The following is a 20,405-nucleotide window of genomic DNA, read 5'->3' as shown; positions in this document are numbered from 1 at the left end:
CTCTAATAATACACTGAAAAAACCACAAACATAAATCCATAAATTATTGGCCTTATGGTCTAAACCAAAAGAATGGTTGTTTTAGCAAAGGATAGCAAGGCATGTGAACAGTCTTAGAGACCCATTCATCCAATTTCAGAGCTTATTAAAAATTTTCTTGTAGTAGATTAAAAATTAAGTACATCACAAAATTAACTTTTCCCAGAGCTTTTCTATCAGGACATATAATAATGGCCTTGGTTACATCAGCCAACCCATTCACTCTAACAGTCAACCCTGAAGTCCATCACTAAAGAAGTTTAATATGTTTTTCAATAAATGTTCTGCAGGGTTGACTTGTTTTACTGCTAGAAGACCATACTTCCTGGGAGGCAGGAGCAAATAGATTCTAGGTGTAGATAGTGGGTAGTAGTTGTTCAATGAGTGCTTTCTAAATGAACTCTACTTCGATCTGATCTACAAATCCACGTGATTTGTAGATCCTGTCTGAGCAGCTGGGAAGCTTATGTTATCAAACCAAAAAGCACTCTGTTGGAATTTTAAGGATTTGCATATTTATACCCTAGACCTGGAAATATTTCTGAACTAAGAAAGACATTTCAAGTCACCCTGACACTCTGATCCACTTAACATCAGATTTCTCATTGTTATCCTTTGACACTTGACTAGGAATTATACAGAATTATATGTAGAAAAATTCAGGGCACCTGGGTGGCTCAGTTGGTTAAGTGTCTGACTTCAGCTCAGGTCATGATCTCACAGCTCGTGGGTTCATGCCCTGAGTCAGACTCTGTGTGGAACTGCTTCAGTTTCTGTAGTCTGCCTCTCTCTGCCCCTCCCCCACTGTGCTTTATCTATCTCTCTTTCTTGCTCTCTTAAAAAGAAAAATTAAGAGAAAAATTCTGCCAAATCTATCATAATTAAAATAACTAAAGAAAATACTAAAAACCTGATTCATTTGTAATAATCTGAAAATTACTATAATTATAGACAGTTATAAAGATCTTCACTGGAAGGGAAGCTGAGGAGAAAGGAAGTATAGAAATATGGATGCATTGAAAATAGAAGACACAATTGCTCACCAAAACTTCTTTACCCTGAAAAGTCAGCCTGAGGTGCTAGAACATTCTGGATGATATTGACCAAGATATCTCTGGGCCTTTTAAATTTATTTTTTTAATGTTTTATTTATTTTTGATACAAAGAGAGACAGAGCGTGAGAGGGGGGAGGGGCAGACAGAGAAGGAGATACAGAATGTGAAGCAGGCTCCAGGCTCTGAGCTAGCTGCAGCACAGAGTCTGATGCGGGGCTCCAACCCACAAACATGAGAACTGACCTGAGCCGAAGTTAGAGGCTTAACCAACTGAGCCATCCAGGCGCCCCTCTCTGGGCCTTTTACAGAGACCATAAAAAACAATGGACTAAGAAAGGCAAGACTGAAGAAGATCTCAATTCAACTAATATTTGGGTGGCATCATTTATAGATGTTCATCTTCTGAATAAAAAAATCAGAAACAATCTTTTGAAATGTGATCAATGTAAAACAGCTGTTTGTAAGAGGGCACGTACTGAGAATGAATATATGAAGGCAGTGAAGTACAGGAGATATTGCACGATCCCATTAGAATACATTCAGCTCACAAACTCATTACAATAGTCAGTATAGCCTCTAGGCAATTGCAGGCTCTTCCAAACCAATGGCTCTGCATCCTTCACAGTTTTCCTTCATCAACTTTCTCTTGTTCTTCCCAGCTCCTGACCCTGCCATAGACCTTCCACTGTCCTCTTCCTCTTTATCCTATTCAGACTAGCTCTTGGAAAATACTTCCTTAAAATTCATTCACAGAAGTATGTTGTATGTGTGGCTCCCTACAAGAGAAACTCCAAAGTCTTAGGCCAAAGAAGCAAATCATTAATGGTGGCACTGCTGCAAATTAGTTAATAGAAAAAGAGTGTTATTTGGGAAAGATGGAGGGAAGACTTTCCTGAATTATCATTGTTTTATCTTCTGCCTATTTTTTAGGTTGGGGCAGTGGAGATGGAGTCACACCTGTGTTTTCAGCACCAAGCAATTATATAAAATTGGGAAGATTCCTCAACCTCTTTGAGCCTCAGTTTCCCTAGACCCTGTGCTGTAATGCTTCCTCAATGATTAAGCCCCTTTATTTTCCATTTGCAGTATGCAGGAGAACCCAGATTTTTAGTTTTCTTTCTGGTAATTAAGCAGCTTTTAGCTGTTACCTCTTTCATTCTTCTTACCTATACACAAATCTGCTTAAACCCATCTAAACTTCCCAATCTCTCAGTAAAAAACAGCCAGGAACTAAAGAGGAAAGTAGTGATTAACACATATTCTAATTCACTTATAAGCATTTATAAGCCCATCTGTTTGACTTTTAAGACCTATGACTAGATACATTTCTTGCAATAAACTCAAAATTTGGAATTTTTTGAGCTAGGTAAACTTCATTAAAGATATATTTTACTTGCACTAAAAAGTGTGAGTTTAGAAAAAAATCTAATCTGTATGTATATGACAGTTCTTGTTTCATTTGAATGAAGAATGTTCTTGTTTAAGTCACTCTTGTGTCACCAGGAGACTGCCCCTGGGTCTTTCAGTCTCAGAAGAGATGACTCTTAAGTTTCAAGCTACACACTCCACCCTGGAGTACTGAGGTTCCTGAAAACCTTGAAGCCTTGCATGTTGGGGACTGTAGGATGCTGAAAATAATCATTCATCACATTGTGTGGAGAGAGGAACACTCTAGCATTTTCAGAAGCCCCTGTTACCGGTTTGGAAATAATGAAGACAATACAAATATTCATGGCTTTTTTTTTTATACCTACCTGTGGTGTCACTTTCTCCAGCAAATCCTCTACAAAGCCTGGAGGGAAAGCAGAGCTGCCTATCTTCTGTTAACTTAAATAGTCTTCATATTTTTTTTAATTTTTTTTAATGTTTTATTTATTTTTGATACAGAGAGAGACAGGGCATGAGAGGGGGAGGGGCAGAGAGAGAAGGAGACACAGAACCGGAAGCAGGCTCCAGGCTCTGAGCTAGCTGTCAGCACAGAGCCTGACACGGGGCTCGAACCCACGAACGTGAGATCTGACCTGAGCCGAAGCCGGAGACTTAACCGACTGAGCCACCCAGGCGCCCTAAATAGTCTTCATATTTTAAAATATTAATTGCCAAAATTAAAATTTAAAACATGTTTCCCAGTATATTCTAGATCAGTAGGCTTTCTGTAGTCTGAAACACCATGTTTCTTTGATGTGTTTTTCATTTAAGCTAGCCCAGTCATAACAAAGTATTTTCACAGAGTATTTTTTTCATAGTCATTTATTTAATTGAGGTCAAGTTGAGTGGCCATTTTGCTGCAACATTAATGCATGAGGTAAGCTCTTTCGAATTTAAGAATCCTCTTTTTCTTTTAATCCTTTCTGTAACTTGACTCAATATTTACCTGGGGAACATATACTGAGACATTCTCATCTCTATTTCTCATATACATAGTAGTAATTATAACTATAAATAAAACTTTTGGTCTTTTTAAAACTGCATTTTTAAAATATTACCTGTGCTCTGACACAATCTCTCCCTGTAATTTAATTTAATGGTAACTCTCATTTTTAAAATTAAAGACAGTGATGGAAACACATGATTCAGCTCCTAATTCTATCCTCCTCTATAATTGGGGGCAAGTGACTAATTTTTCATAACACATTTTTAATGGCCTGTGAAGTTTAGTAGCTGGGTGAAAATTAATAAGTGTGCTTTCTGCATTTAAGGATATATAGAAATATTTCAATAGGCTAATTTTTAAATATGAGATGTAACATTGTGCTCAAGACACTCAAATGTCTATCTGACCTTCACCACAGCACATCTGACTCATTTTTTTCCTATTTTACGATTTCACAGAATTGATGCAAAACTAAATTAAACAATGCTACTAAAGACAGTAAGAGAAAAAAAAACAATTGGCAGTCCATAAGTAACTTAGAGAGTAACTTTGGAGCTAGAAGGAACTTTAGTCATCAGAAAATTAATAAACAAAAATTAAACAAACTAACAAAAGAGCAATCCTGATTTCATTCTTTCTCTTTTATTTAAAAAAATATATTTTGGTTTATTTATTTTTGAGACAGAGAGAAATAGAACATGAGCCGGGGAGGGGCAGAGAGAGAGAGGGAGACACAGAATCTGAAATAGGCTCCGAGCTCCGAGCTGCAAGCTGCCAGCACAGAATCCGATGCTGTCAGTGCAGAACCCGATGTGGGGCTCGAACTCACGGACCGCAAGATCATGACCTGAGCTGCAGTCAGACACTTAGCCAACTGAGCCACTCAGCCACTCCTTGCAATTTTGACTTCAAAAATGAGGAAAAGGGGGCACCTGGTTGGCTCAGTTGGAAAAGCATGTGACCCTTGATCTCGGGATTGTGAGTTTGAGACCCAAGTTTGTGTAGAAATTCCTTAAAAATTAAAAAAATTAAAAAACAAAGATGAGGAAAAGGAGACTAAATTGTTGACATGAAAAGGATCTCATTAATTTCAGAATCAAGTCTAAACAGCATGTCACTGGACCTCTGGGCTAGTACTTATCCCACAATAATAATGGCTTTTAATTGTTTCAAGGATAAAACAATTATTTTTAACATCAGATCATCAATGGACAGGGTGAATATAATTTGCAATAGGAAAAGGCTGAGACTTTCAGTGTATGTGGGAGAAAAATGCAGACCTTTTGCTATCCCATTCTATGAAGTCAGACCTTCATGTGCTCAGGGTGAGGTTTCTGATTGTAAAGTCTACTAGGGAAAGACATGTCCATATCGTGATCTGTGTTGTGCTTAGAAGTCAATCTATGTTCTTCCAAGGCTCTGTGTAAACCACCATTCTCCCCTTTGATTGAATAAAGCCCTCTTGCCTGGAAGCACACTGTTAGGGTAGAGGAGGTTTGTTAAATAATAATCCTACCTTGGACTGATGAGATTCAGACAATAATAGTTACTTACTGATGTAATTTTAAAATTGTATTCATTGAGGTCTGAATTGCATAATATCTTCCAGGATACAAAATCATAACATACTTATTTCTTTTTGTGCAAGGAAAGGAATTCTAGCCTAGAGTCCAGGCAGGACAGGATTGAAGCAACCTTGCCTATGGAAGGAGGGTAGACACCTAAAACAAGGCTGGACGCTAAGGAGAGAGCCAACCCATAGGGACTCCCACAAATAAGCACAATTAATGGACTCTAGTAGTAATGATGTTAAATATCTAATGCTAGGTTGCCCATTTCTGCACTATAATTCTCTCATATCATCCTCCAGTCTTTGGTAAATTTTACAATGCAACACAACCATCTTAGTGATATCTCTGCTTTGGGCAACAGAGAGAGGACCCTGAGGACAATCCCAGTGTGAATTTGACTAGAGAGAGAGATGGGGCAGCATCAAAAAAAGTTTTAGGAAACAGCAGGAAGTGGTGAGCAGAGAGACCAGAATATCCTAGAATCTGAAGATTCTTAGAAATACTAAGTGTGGAGGGAAAAAAACGTTTGTATGGGAGATACAACTAGTTTATTGGGGTTTAATGTGAGATGATGCTTCAAGTTTGAAGAACCTACATTTTTTAGATATCTGTTGATTGAGAAAATATAGAACAGATGAAAAGATACTATGAAATAAATATTGCAAAGCAATTAATTCTCACTTTTATAAGAATACTCTATATACATTTGGAAAATGGTAATATATATGGTATGTGACTATTTATTTAGACACAGATACATACATATGGCTATGGACCTATCTAATAATTCTGTAGAATCCTAGCAGACCAGGACACCATGTCAATAAGCACTAGACTGCGTCCTAAATCATTGCCCTGATGGCCAACAACCTGTCTCCTGTAACAACAAGAACTTTAATATCTAATATGTAAGACTTCTTCCACCACTTAACTTCCTCCCTTTATCCATTTAGAATTACAGGTTATTCAAACTAAAAAATTTTGAGTGCTCATGTAATCTAATCCTTTCAGCTGGCATTTTGAGATTGAAAGCCTAGATAACAATGATAGTCAATGTTCAAAGAGGCTCACCAAGTCCATGGAGGCTCACCAATATATCTGTAGAATAGATTAAAAAAATTTCTCATACTAGATTCCATTCCATAGCCCAATATTCAGTCCAAAGTCCTGGTAGCTGTTTTGAGCATTGAAAACTCACCACCACTTGAGTGGTATGGGTTCACACATTAATGGCTTTCTTCGCTTGGCCTTATCTAACCCTCAGTTGGTAAACTATGATGTCAAATGGCAGAGAATCATTCTTGAGTGAAAAAAATAAAATATCATCCCTGAAAATTCCAAATTAGTTTCAGCAAGGCTGGAATGGAAAATCTCATTTAACTAGCAAGTGCAATAAAGATGTGACATTTACAAACTAATTATAACACATTTCCATTCTTCATTGGTACACTAAATGATGACATATTGTTCTTTTATAGTTGCCATTTCCAAGTTTTAATTGCTTTGGCTTAATTGGTTTAATCCAAAAAATGTCAATTCAGTAATTACCGCTATGCTGTTGGAATTAGTTTCATTTATTGTGCAAAAGAAAATTTGACTTCAGAAAGGGAAAAACAGTTATAATATAATACCAGGGGAAATACTATATCATCAAAGTATTTAAAAACAGTATCATATAAACTGAAACTCAGTTTATTTTACAGGAATAAAGAAAATGTTCTTTTTTTCCATTTTAAATGATAATAAGCCAAATAAATAATCAAATACAAATTAATTAATCAAGAATCACATTAAATCCTTTATAAATTTATTAATTTGCTTGGAAAATAACTGCCAAATGCCAATTATATGCCTGGAAAAGCAGTCATAGAACTACTTTCATGGAATCTAATGGGTGAGAAAAAAATAATCAACACAAATCCATGTATAAATATAAACTGTGATCTTAGATGAAAAATTACAGTTTGTTTTGTGAGTGTATCAGACCCTGATTCATTGAAAAGGAGCTAGCTGATTGGTATAGAGGTGGAAGAAGAGTATTTCATGCACAGGAGAGAAGTATAGCACATTTCAGAAATTGAGGGACAGCCAGTGTGGCCTACGCACAGAGAAGAAGGTGGAAAATGGCACAAGATGAAGTGGGTCAGTTAACAGGGGCTATCTCATTGAGGCATGTTAAGAATTTGGTTTTTCCTAACAACAATGGGGATTCATAAAAGTTTTTGAAGCAATAGCATGATGATCAAAACTGAACTTTAAAAAGATCACTTTGGTGGCAGCAAATGGAACAGATTGGAAAAGAAGAGTGGATTTAAGAGATGAGTTTGGAGACAACTGCAGTATTCCGAGTGAGAGATAATGATCAGTTAGAAGATAGAGTTTATGTCTTCAATTGAACAATCCATAAAGTCTGAAGTTATTTGTGTTCTTCAAGTGACCTATTTTCACAGAATTACACATGTCAGACTCAAAGGGAAAGCAGAGTGATACAATAGAAGGCATTCATGCTTTAGAATGAAACACACCTGGTTTAGCTCTGGTCTGAACTTTTGGCTCCACTACTTATTAGCTAAGGGACCTCATACAGAGCCTTAAGCTCTCTGAGCCTCAGCTTTCATATCTTTGGAGCACATAATACAACCTCCCACAGCTGAGAAGACTAAGTGTGACAATGCATGTGATATTCCCAGCATGTGGAAGGCCAGTTTGTATGAAGAGCCCTAGGACAGATGGTTTCATCCCCTCATGTTCGAGATCCTTGAATTCCTTTGAAACCTGTTCCTCCTCCTGGGTTCCTTTCCCAGTGAGAAGCACTAAAATCCACCCCGTTGCACAAATCAGAGCCCAGCAGGCATCCTTTTTCCTCACCTCCATGACCGTCAAGTCATATCAACTTTATTCTCTAAATAGCTCCTCAATTTATGGACCAACTCACTCTCTTTCACTAACCTAATTAAGGTCATCAGCATTTCCAGCTTGGATTATCCCCTTCACTAATTGTCCTGCCTCAGTTTTGTTTCCTCTTCATTCTTCTTGCTAGCCACATGAGCCTTACTATCTTAGCTCTTTCACCACCCTCCCTAAGCCAGGACAAAGTCACCTGGTTCCTTAGTATAATTAACAATACCCTGCATGATCTACATTCTGCTTACCTCCCAGCCTCACCTCTTGCACCTCTATGTCCAGCAGCTGAGGAAACTGCTCCTCACTCAGGACTTGAGCTCTCAGAAATACACTCCTTTCACCTCAAGACTCAGACCAATGGATGGATGCAATTCCTCCTGTCTGGATCACCTTTCTCTCAAAGCTTCTCTTCACTGGGTCAATACCTACTCAAAACTGAAGTCTTGGCTCAGATGGAGCTTTGGGAGGCACTTTCCCCCACCTGAGTGTATCCCAAGAGTGTAGGACAGCCTATAACTTGAATTTCATTATTTGAATGAGTTGAGTGGGCAGACAAGTGGGGCATGAGGAGTCTCACTGGATTGGCAAAGGTCACATAAATTGTGGTTGGAGGGTGAGCAGAAGACCCAGGTTTCCTGCGATAAGTCATAATGTGCCTTTCTCCCCATCATGCCGACACCTACCTTATTAATTTCTGTTTACATTAGCTTTCTTCATTAAGCCTTAGAAACATTCTCTTCATGTGGTTACAAAATGTTGCACGTTTATACTGTGGGTTATCATTTTTTCACTCAAAACAGACCATTGTCACGTCCTTTCCCAAGATTTCTATGACTTTCCTGAAGTGGTAGCCATAGCTCCCATAACACTCTCAAGCACTCCTGCCGATTTTTTAGTCATCTCCTTCCCCATGATACTGTAAACTCTCTGAAACTAAGACCATTCTAGATTCATTTTACATCTCTGGTACCCCAGGCTGTTTTTGAATCCAGTAGTACTTAATATTTGTTTAACATAATAGTACTCCAGAGCTAACTGGTGTCCAAACAAGGGCAACTAATATGAGATAAGGTATGCCAAGAAAAAGATGATGCAAGAGTAAGAAGACGGGCTAAAACAATGATGGCTTTGCCATCTAGTGATAGAGAATGCGAGAAAAAGCAGATGGCTCTGGCTAAGATAAAGAATCCGGAAGGCAGCTGGGAAGATGGTGGCACTGCCGAACAGGCTGCCTCCCCTGGGGAGTACCTTCAGTCCTGCTGTGGCCTTCCTGCCTCTCTGTAGTCAAGATAGAGAACTGGAGATGGAAAGGAAGAAGCTGTCACTTTCAGAGAGCTGAACAGTTAATTAAGTAGGAAAACTGACTCATATGGCATTTTCTAAGCCTGCTGGGAAGCCAACACTAGAGTAGCTGGTTTCACAGGTTTGAAATGGCAGAATCAAAGTCAACTAATTGTAATGCAAATGCAACTGAGCTGGGAGTGGAAATCCAAGTGTTCTAATCTTGCCCTGTGGCCTTAGGAAGACTTCTGAGCCTCATTTTTCTCCTCTGTGAAACAAAAGATTTAAACTAGATGGTCTCCAACAGCCTTTTCTCATTTAGGGATTGTGCAATTTATGGGACTGGCTCCTGGATTTATTTAAAGCAGCTACATAACCAAGGTAGAGAAGACTGTCCTTCTGATTAATGTATGCAAATGCAGACATCCAATCTCATCCCTTCACTCCTAAAAGACCAGTTGACGCATAATGATATCCCCCTCATCCACATATGGTAAGCACAGCTATAAGCTTCATCAATAAAAAGTTACAGATGTGGTGGGGCTGCAAAGCAGTGGTTTGCAAATACCAAATTCAGCATGGCAGCTTGTTTAAAACAAAGCCTTGTTCCATACCTAGCAAATCAGAATCTCCAAGATGGAGCCCAAGCGTATGTTTATAGTTTTGTATACTTTTTTACTTTTTATAAACCTCACATATGATTTGATAATTAGCTAGTTTGTGGCTCATTTTTAAAGAAAAGTTAGTGTTTCTCAAAGGGTGGCCTGTAGATCATTTTCATGTGAATTATCTGAGAAGCTTGTTAAAAATATCTGGGAATGTAGCCAACAATCTCCATTCTCACAATTCTTTCAGTCACTTTATAAATAGTTTTTTTACACACTGACAAATGAAATCATTATGTGGGCAAAATCTCAAAGTCTATGAAACAATATAGTAAAGATAGAAAATTATGATTGCAATATAGGTTTATTTCAGCATTATTATTATGATTATTATTATTGTATTGTTTCAGCATTTCATCTAATCCCCATAACAAATCTATAATATAAGCATTTTAACTTCATGTTACTTATAAATTGAAGCATTTGAGAATTCAGGTAACCTGCTCCAACACACAAGATTCATAATATGGATGCACTGGAACTGAAAATAATGTCCTGTAACTAGGAAACAACTCATATTGCAACAGAATGTGTAATTAAGATTTCAGTACACCTTTTAATTAAACAATTTGCTGAGATCTTATCTGATGAGGCAAGTTAGAAATATGTCTCAGTTCCTACTGGTTGGATTTATTAGCTACTACAAATATGTTAATGCCATTATAATAATCATAGGTTACCCAAGATAATCTACTAAGCAACAAAATTTCAGAGATGTCCTAGAATCATAAAATGATCTAAGGTAGTCATCATTTCTAGTCAACAACCTTCAAACGCAAATATGTACAGGTGAGAACCAGAAGTATGCTAAGGTCTTACTCACCCAGTTCTAGATGTTAGATACCTGACCTCTTCATTAATCTGTTTTTACTCCACAGGCCCTAGATTCTGTGCTCCTCCACTCAGTATGCCAACTACTTGCCTTAATGCTAGAATAGGATTACATTAGATTTCAAATGTCTTTCAAGGAATAAAATATTAAATGCTGTTACTACAGATATATTTTTAGGACAAAGTTTTTTTTTTTCCTTGAGTGTCCTCAATTTATCTAAGAAAATACTTGCTTATGAAAAGATGTGCATGTGTTTGCCTCTTGGTAAATTGAAGCAGAAAGAGTTTCCCAGATTCCCTGTTCCTGAGTTGGCCAGTTTTGAGTCAAGCATTGAGTCAAGTAGGCATTTCAGGAACTGAATGAACCTTAGCTATTATGAGACCTAGCTTTGATTGTACAAAAAAATTCACTGAAAGTATAAACATAAAATATAAAGTCATCCAAAGCCATGTAATTTTTAACAGAATACAAATTCTTATCTTTCCTGTGTTCACACCCTACGCTTTTCCTCTTTCTTTCCATTGATGTTAGAGAGTTTCTAAAATATGGGGATACACAGGTATTTTCACAAAGGGGAAAAAGTGATGAAAATCACATCAAACAAGAGAGATTGCCAAAAAACAAATCAAACACTCACTAGCTGTAGATAGACTTGATGAAGATATTCTGACTGAGATTTTGGTGATTATTTGCTTGCTTTACTTTCATTCAAATTTTGCATGCCAACTCAGATTGCATAGCTATATCCTGTCAAGCGTTTTCCTGAAGGAGCCATTTCTTTCACAAAATCAATATCTAATTTTCTAAATAAAGAAGAAAAGCATACTTACAAGTCTCAGATTAAGATATGCTGTTATTTCTCAGAGGTTTAGGAAGAAACTCTGATGAACTTTCTTTCCTATAAATCAATAATAAAAGTTATTAAACACTGGAAAAAGTATAACTTCAGTTAGACTAACAAATTTTACAGATTTTGTCTGTGCTTTATTTTTTTTTTTTAATAGAGCTACAACTGGTAAACACCATGACTTGCCTGACTTTCTTGAGCAAAGCAGAACCTCCAATCCTACAATAAAATGTTCTGTTAAAAGTCAAAATAGCTTCATTTCAAATAACAGGTGTTAGTACCTAGGATTCTCAGCTACAATTACTGCATCAGTGCTATTAGGAATTAATGTCAAGTTGAGAAAGTCATCATCTAAAAACTATAGGCCATTATAGCAAATACTTGTAAGCACAGAAACATGACTAAGAAAATATTTGGCATGACCACACTTTTGGGAAATTGTAAAGCATATGACACTTTTCCAATATGATTGTAGAAGTATTTTTTACATTTCTTAAGTGCCCTGAGGCATTGGACCAATTTTCCCACTACCTAAATGGAAACCATGTGGAAACAAGTCAACCACCGTGCTCCTAGAAACAAAGATAAACAATGTCCATTCTTGTTCACAGAATGGGGCCTGTGTCTCAAGATTGAGCACCTGACACAAGAAGGGTGAAAAATAATTGGGGCATGAACCATCAGTATTCACACTAGCCACTGATAGCAAGAGGGCACTTTGTAAACTCCCTCCACCACACTCCAACTGTCCTCAGCCATCTAGCCATTCATTCTTCTTCGACTACTGCAACAACATCCTAAATGACTCTTCACATTCTTGCTTCCTGAAACTCTGTTCTTTACACAGATGTCAGATGGAATTATGCCAAAGTAAATGTGCTCATGGTCATTCTGGAATTAATCCTTCATAACCTTCCCATCACCTACGGGATCAAGTCCACACCCTTTCACAGAGTGTATGGTGTCTCTGGGAGTTGGCCCCAATCTACCTCTCCTTCCTTTACACCAAGGTCCAACCTGCATGAATCCTAAAGCTCTGGAGTCATACCCAGCCAATGGCATCCCTGTGCCTTGTTTATTTTGCCCCCATGACAAAGGTTCTTTGCCCTTAATCCCCTCCCCATCCCATGGTAGCATATATTCATCCATTCAGAGTTAACTTGGGCACATCTTTTCCAGAAGACTTCTATGTTCCCTCCCCTTTGCTCCAAAACACTCTGGTGTATCTCTATTATTAAACTTATAAATTTCAGATTAGTGCCTTCCCATCTCCAACTCACAGTTTTTTAAAGCCTTTTGAGGACATGGGCTGTGACTCATTCCTCTTGCACAACATTTTGCACATGGTAGGAGGAATGAAATAAATATCTGTTGAATGTCAAGGTGCATGAGGTACTTTTCAGACTCAGAGCTTCCTGAATGTGTACTTCTTTCACTGTGAAAGAATTTTAAAATCTGAAACAGATATCTTTTAACCTTGTTCCTATATCCAGCTTCCCATATTGTTTTCACTGTTCCTCTCACTCTGCATCTGAGACTGTTTCCCTTCAATTGAGCCCAGTTTGTTCAGGCCAAATATAAAGAACTGAGAAGAGGAAGAGAAAAATACATGAAAACACGATCATGGGGGAAGTAACAATAAAGTTCAATTTTGTAAGCTTCAAAATTTACATAATACAGCATAAACATTATGCCTAAAATCAAGATTAAGAAAACATACTTTTGTAGTCCTAATTTTTTCAAACATCTGCCTATAGCTCTTGACAAAGATCTAGTAGAAACTGCAAACAGGAATTCAGTTTAAAGTCAGTTTGATAAAAACTAAATATTGTTATTTGTGTCTTTAAAATGCATGTTTTTTAAAATCCCTATTTTAGACCTTTTCCATATTAGTGTTTTCATTTAATGAATTTCAACTACTTCTACCCTGTGTAATATAACCAAGAAACAAACAAAGAAAGAATATAGTGACATAGTTATTTTTTCCTCTCCACCTCTTTGAGGTTATATTACATCCAAATATACTTTGGAATGGACTTTGAAAATAATATTCCATACATATTTTTGACTATTCACACACATCAAAATTTAGATTTATGAGGGATATACTAAAGATTAAGAGACTAAGAGAGTCTCTACTTATCCTAAATTATCAGCTATCTAAATTTTTACTAACAAAAGAGCAGTCACATCTGAAAATGTTTCAAGAACAGTGGCATGCCCCTAACAACAGCAAAAAAATCCTTTTGAGCTCACATCTCCTATTTATGAATATTTATTTTTATAAATTACAAGTATCATTATACTAATAGATTAATTGAAGTTGTATGTTATATTACAATTATGATATATGATAAATAAACAGAAACTTAAAATAGAATCAAAATAATATAACTGGGTATTCTACCATGTTCTTCCTGAACTTCAATATAAGATGCAGAATTTGATTCTGCAGGGTCTAACTATATACCTCTACGAGGTCTCATTCTCTCTACTATCTCTCTCAGAACTACAATTAAATCTATTGAAAACATAGTGATATATATTACAGCTAAGAGATACCCAAGGCAAGAAGGCAGTGGTCTCACCAAAGGGTGTTTGTTGTATGCCTTACAAGAGGAGCAGATCCAGGTGTGGGTAGGTCAGCAAAAATCCACCCTCTTAGGATTACATGCACACCCAGCATCGTGAATCATCTGGTCCAGTGATTTTCAAACTTCTTTTAACCTTTTGTTTCCAAATGAACCCTTTAGCCGATGTCCAGTATGTCAGATGCATACAAGGAGCACTCCTCAGGTGAAAGCAGCTTCAGGCTCTACCCACTTTCTCCTCTCCCTCCCCTTCTCTCCCTCCAAAGATGTAGTTTGAAAATTACATGACTGCACTCCCATATTGGAGATGAGGCTACCAGGCTGGACATGGAACAAGAGCAGCCACCTCATGAAATAATGTAATATTTTAATGCAATTTTATTTAAAAAATCAAAATTAGTTTAAAAACTCTATGATAAAAAAATCAAGAATTTAAATAAAGATTTGACCCTGTATTTGCACAACTCGGTGTCACATACATCACCCTAGACCTGGACGTGGTCCAGCAACTTCTCTGAAAGAATAAAGTACAAATATAAAAATAATGTCATATTAGTTGTATTAAGTAAATGTCTCTATATTATTTAGGTCTATAGAAAAAAAAGAAAATGTAGTCTGGAGGACAAAGCCCAGACAAGGGTGTTCTGTGATATATACCTTCGCACTTCAGTCTGCAGGACTGGGGATATGGTTTGGGAATAAATAAGCACCTAGACATGAGGTAATGCTCAGATAATTCTTGCATTTGAGCTATTTTACAATTTCAATAAGCTACTAAATCTAGTTACAGCTGCTTCAATAAGCATTCATCTATTTTTGTTTTTAAAAGCATCATTCTAAAATGCATAAAAACCTGCAAGTGAAATGTGTCAAGTGAACATCAGCTGATTCCTAAAAGCAAATTAACCACTTCAACTGCAAGACCTAGTTTGAAAAAGCTGTTCTTAAAATGTACATAACCTCTCAAGCATTACAATGGTGAAAACAAGCTTCAAAGTAATGAATCACTGTGACATTAGAAAGCATATACAATATATACAAGGGAATACTACATGGCAATGAGAAAGAATGACATATGGCCGTTTGTAGCAAAGTGGATGGACCTAGAGGGTGTCATGCTAAGTGAAATAAGCCAGGCAGAGAAAGAGAGATACTATATGTTTGCAGTCATAGGTCTAACAGGAGAAACCTAACAGAGGACCATAGGGAGGGGAAGGGGGAATGAGAGCTGGGGAGAGTGAGGGACACAAATCATGAAAGACTATTGAATACTGAAAATGAACCGTGGACTGAAGGGGGAAGGGTGGGAGGTGATGGCCATGGAGGGGGCCACCTGTGGGGAGAGGCACTGGGTGTTATATGGAAACCAATTTGACAATAAACTATTATAAATTTAAAAAAATAAAATAAAATAACCAGAAAAAAGAAAAAAAAAAAGAAAGTATCATCTACATTCATGAGAATGTTTTCTATCCACAGAACCCATGTGAACTAGTTTAAGAAAACAAATGACTACATGACTGACACAAAGTCGGCACTCAACACATATTTACTAGATAAATATATGAATCAATGAATGAATGAATGAAGTTGAAAAAAAAATTAGAAACAGGTAGAATAAAACCAGATTATAGAGAGCTTTGGAACAGAGACTTTATGTTGTGCGCTACTGAGCACAGATTTAACAAGGAGGTGGGAAAAATTCACTCTTTAAAAGAAAGAATTGATGATTTTATAGGGAGCCAATGGTAAATCCAGCTAAAAGTCTCTAGAAATAATCTTGGCAATAGGCAATAAAGACCCAGTCAAAGGGTAAAAACAATAAAATTGGAGTAAGGAAGGTGTGGCAGATGCTGCTGGTTGGCTCCCAAGCTCTTGTCCTATCTCCTGTAGAAACAGGAAACTTAGCTGGGCGCATAGCTAAGGACCATATATTCGAGCCTCCCATGCTACTAAATATGACCATGCAACTGGATTTTGTCATTCAAATGTGGGCTATAAGCAGAAGGAAAAGATTTCATTTCTAGGTTATATCCTAAAAGAGAAGGAATTGTGGCTTCTGCCTTTGAAGACTGGTTTGTACCTGTGGTGCTAAACCATCATTCACCAAGCAGACAAGGACCATCAAGACTCTGGGGATGATGACAAAGCAACAAAATGGAGGGAGCCTGCATCCCTCAAGTGGCCATGCCACTATTCCACCTCTGTACTATCTACCTGAGCTGTCCATAACACAGAATTAAATTTGCATTGTGTCTAATCCATTGTTATTTTTGTACTTTGTGATAATTGGCAGACTAATCTCTTAAATAATACAGATGAATCTTACAAAAATTTCACAGGATGCCTGGGTGGCTCAGTTGGTTAAAGCATCTGACTTCAGCTCAGGTCATGATCTCAGGGTTGATAAGTTAGAGCCCCGCATTGGGCTCTGTGCTGATAGCTCAGAGTCTGAAGCCCGCTTTGGGTTCTGTGTCTCCCTCTCTTTCTGCCCCTCCTCTGCTCATGCACTGTCTGCCCCTGCCCCCAAACATAAATAAACAGTTAAACAATAAAAAGTTTAAAAAAAACATTTAAAAATGAAAAAATCCATGGAATGTGGTGATTGCTATAGTGAAAGAAGGAAAGCAGTGAGCTGAAACAATTCCAAGGTTTTATGTTTAAGGAGCTGGGATAACAGAACCAGTAACAAAATAACAGATGAGGGGGAGCACTGATAAAGTTCAAAATGGTGGCAGTAGAGCCAAAGGGATATGCCGGGTAAGTCATGGAACAATGTGCCTGAAACTCAGGCAAGGGGAGAAAGTTGAAAATGGAAATTTCAGCAATTTTGTATAGAATATATAGTTGAAAAGATGCACACTGACAGAATCTCAGACTCAGAGAGATCAGGGTGTTCTCCCAGAAGGCAGGAGGAAGGAGCAATAATCAGCAAAGGCTGATTCTTATCTTAATAAGAGAAGTGTAATGATTAAAATAATGGAAAAACAGAATCAACGTTAGTCCAAGAAGACAAACAAATTTAAAAGGGATTTGATGTAGTCTAAACTTCTTAACTCTGTTTAAAGTTCTCATGAAAAATTAAAGCAAACATTTCTTGAGATTAAAAAAAAAAACATTAAGGTTCTAAATAAGCCAGGTCTCAATCATGCGTTAGTTTCCATTTAAATGTCCAGAATCCCAAGACAGAAAAGAATAAGCAACAGGTACTTAAATCATTCTTTCTCTACCTTTTTCTCACAGTAGAGAAAAGAATGAGGGGACAGGAGTAAAGGGAAATGGAAACAGAAGTGTTTTGCTACTTTCTTCATCCTCTGTAGGAGGCTGATGTCTATAAGTGGAAATGACAAAATGAAACAGAAACCTCCTCCCCAACTTTTATTAAGTTACATTCAAAGACGCAGTGGATATAAATTTCACTTTGGATCTACATTTACTTCACAGTGGATCTAAGTTTATGCTTTGAAGTTTATACAAGGTTGCCAACACGGAAGTCAGCTATGACATTATAAGAGTTTGGGAATCTATATCACTCGCCAGATGTGTTCCAATTCCTGGAAGGTCACCAGCATTCCATAATATTCAGGCAACACTGTGTGCCACGCTCTTCAATAGTCCTTCCTCCCCACCTGGCCCCTGCCATCTACCCAGGAGGACACTTTTTCATTCCACTGTCCACTTCAGAGTGAAGAAGATAACCATATTAGCTTTTTCCTAAGATTTTTCCCCCAGGTTTTGACTACAGAATGTACATTATTGTTACCCAAGTGACATCAAAATTCCAGGATTCTTTTTTTTAAATTATTTTTTAGCCATTTATCCAAGTATTTTATTTTTTGTTTTTGCTTTTTAATTTATAGTTTATTGTCAAGTTGGTTTCCATATAACACCCGGTGCTCTTCCCCACAAGCGCCCTCCTCCGTGGCCATCACCTCCCTTCCCCTTTCCCCCTCCCCCTTCAGCCCTCAGTTTGTTTTCAGTACTCAACAGTCTCTCATGACTTGCTTCCCTCCCTCTCCCTAACTCGTTTTCCCCCTTCCCCTCTCCATAGTCCTGTTAGGTTTCTCCTGTTAGTCCTATGAGTGAAAACATACGGTATCCGTCCTTCACCTGACTTATTTCACAGCAAAGTGAATGGACCTCAAGTGTGTCATGTTAAGCGAAATAAGTCAAGATTCTTTAGCATTATATTTTCATTGAAACCAATCATAACAATTCACTTTGTGTGAGGAATTGATATTCTCCCTTCTTTCCTTTGAAGAGAAGTCTGTTAGTAATCTTTTCCTCCACATAGTGATTGCATTATCCATGGTCTTTAAACTGTTTGGGGGGTAGGTTTTGTCCTTATTGTTTCTAGCATTATACTTGAGTTTCATAATCAATCCTTCTTAAGTTCTTAACTGGTTCAAATTGTGGGATTCCACACACACCCCATCTTTTAATATAATGACCAGAATTACTATTCATTTCCTTTAAGTAAATCAGGGTAGAAAGGCCCACCCTAAAATGACCTCTCTTTTATGAATGGTCGTAAAATACCTGAACAAAAGTTACTACACACCATCAAATTAGCTTGAGGCAAAAAAAAAAAAAAAAAAAAAGGTTTTTTTTTTTTCCCTAATTTTGAGTTAAGGTAAGAATATATGTGTACTGGGGTGGGGGCAGAAGAGAGGATTGTATTTCATGGAATTTAGCATGAAGCAGACAGTATTGTCATGCTTCGCTCCCACTTGGTCTGCCTCTCCTCAGGCGTGGCTTGTGTGGTTCTACAAGTCCTGGCTTTGAACATGTATAAGTGAAAGCCGCTCTGATCACTTAGGAAAGCCCCTGTCTCTACTGTCTTACCATGTGTCAGAGAAAAACCACATCACTGAAACACCAGATGCGCATCTATTGGAAACTACTCACTGTTTCTTAATGCTGCTTGCAAACTTTAATGAAGGAAGTTATGTTTTAAAGTTTTCCAGTCGTACTAAACTGCTTAGCCTAGATGACTTTCCTGCTTACATCACAACTGTCAAACACCAGGAAATCATCTCATAAGCCTCAGATGCGTTCCATATGACTTACACCATTTTCAAAGGTATATCTGGGGCTAGCAAGAACACTGTTAAGCATCACAGTTAATAATAAAGTAGACTTATAATTTTAAGCACTAACCCCACTACTCTTATATTCATACTAGCGTATTTAGATCTGGTGTTTATGTTCACAAAGAAAGCCAATAAAAACCATTTTAGATATGAAAGTGAATATACCAACTTGGTAGGGAAGAAAGCTAACAATTCCTGAGTGTTCATGATTTTCCAGATGTCTTAAACAGTCTCTCACTGAATCTTCACAAAAGCCCTCAAAAGCAGATATTAATACTATTGGATACCAAAAGGAGCCTGAGGTTATAATGGAGCCAGCACCAAACACTGTCAAGATTTGAACCCAGGTCTGCCGGACACCAAGTCATTCTGTCTCAAGAACAGCAGCCTAATCTGATTAAATCAACCCGCCAAGAAGCACAAAGTAAATATGTGGGAAAGAAGACTTGATCAACTCTACTTTAGAGGTTATTTTGGATATGTCACATTTCTTTTCAAAGTGACTTTTAGGGGTTTTTAGTGGGTGGCTCAGTTGGTTAAGCGTCTGACTTCAGCTCAGGTCATGATCTCATAGTTCATGGGTTCCAGCATGTTGGGCTCTGTGCTGACAGCTCAGAACCTGGAGCCTGCTTCGGATTCTGTGTCTCCTTCTCTCTCTGTCCCCGCTCCCATCTCAAAAATAAACATTTAAAAATTTATAAAAACCAAAGTGGTTTTCATAGGACATTCTATTAGCATTGAATTTTAATACCAGCTGCTCTGTCCTCACTTTGATGAGATCAATAGTCTGTTTAAAGGAGTCAGCTCTGTTTTTTCAAAAGCACAGCAATATCCCTGAAGGCAATCGGGACAGCAATAAATGTGTTATCGTCTTCTATATCTACCAGAAAGTGATTTGACAGACTCTTAGGTTAACAGAAGTGCAAAGTGGGAGATGAGTACGAAAACCATAAATAGATCCTCACTTTTAAATAATATATATTATATTAAATATAATAATAATATTATAATATATACTGTTATTATATACCAATTTATTATTATTATTATTTAGTGTCCTTATGGGTAGGCCAAGATGCTCTTATAAAATGGACATGAATAATGACCTCTTACAAAACAGTAAACACTTTGGACTTTAGTTTCTATACGTACA

The 20,405-nt window shown here is 37.4% G+C and overlaps 1 protein-coding gene across 3 annotated transcripts in view; it reads right to left on the bottom strand.

Moving 5' to 3' along the window:
• Positions 1 to 20,405, bottom strand: part of PKIB (cAMP-dependent protein kinase inhibitor beta) — a 79,907-nt gene that overhangs the window by 27,368 nt on the left and 32,134 nt on the right. For 2 of the 3 annotated variants that reach the window (XM_029944240.1, XM_029944241.1), the window contains exon 3: positions 11,552 to 11,619. The gene's annotated coding sequence lies outside the window, so the exon portion shown is untranslated. Of the gene's footprint in view, positions 1 to 10,712; positions 10,819 to 11,551; positions 11,620 to 20,405 lie in introns of all 3 variants that reach the window. The other variant, XM_029944242.1, reaches the window with a different exon arrangement.

The sequence above is a fragment of the Suricata suricatta genome, chromosome 7 (genome assembly GCF_006229205.1).
Source record: "Suricata suricatta isolate VVHF042 chromosome 7, meerkat_22Aug2017_6uvM2_HiC, whole genome shotgun sequence".
NCBI classification, from domain to species: Eukaryota; Metazoa; Chordata; class Mammalia; order Carnivora; family Herpestidae; genus Suricata; species Suricata suricatta.
Note: the sequence above shows the minus strand (reverse complement) of the source record. Positions and strands in the feature narration are given on the sequence as shown.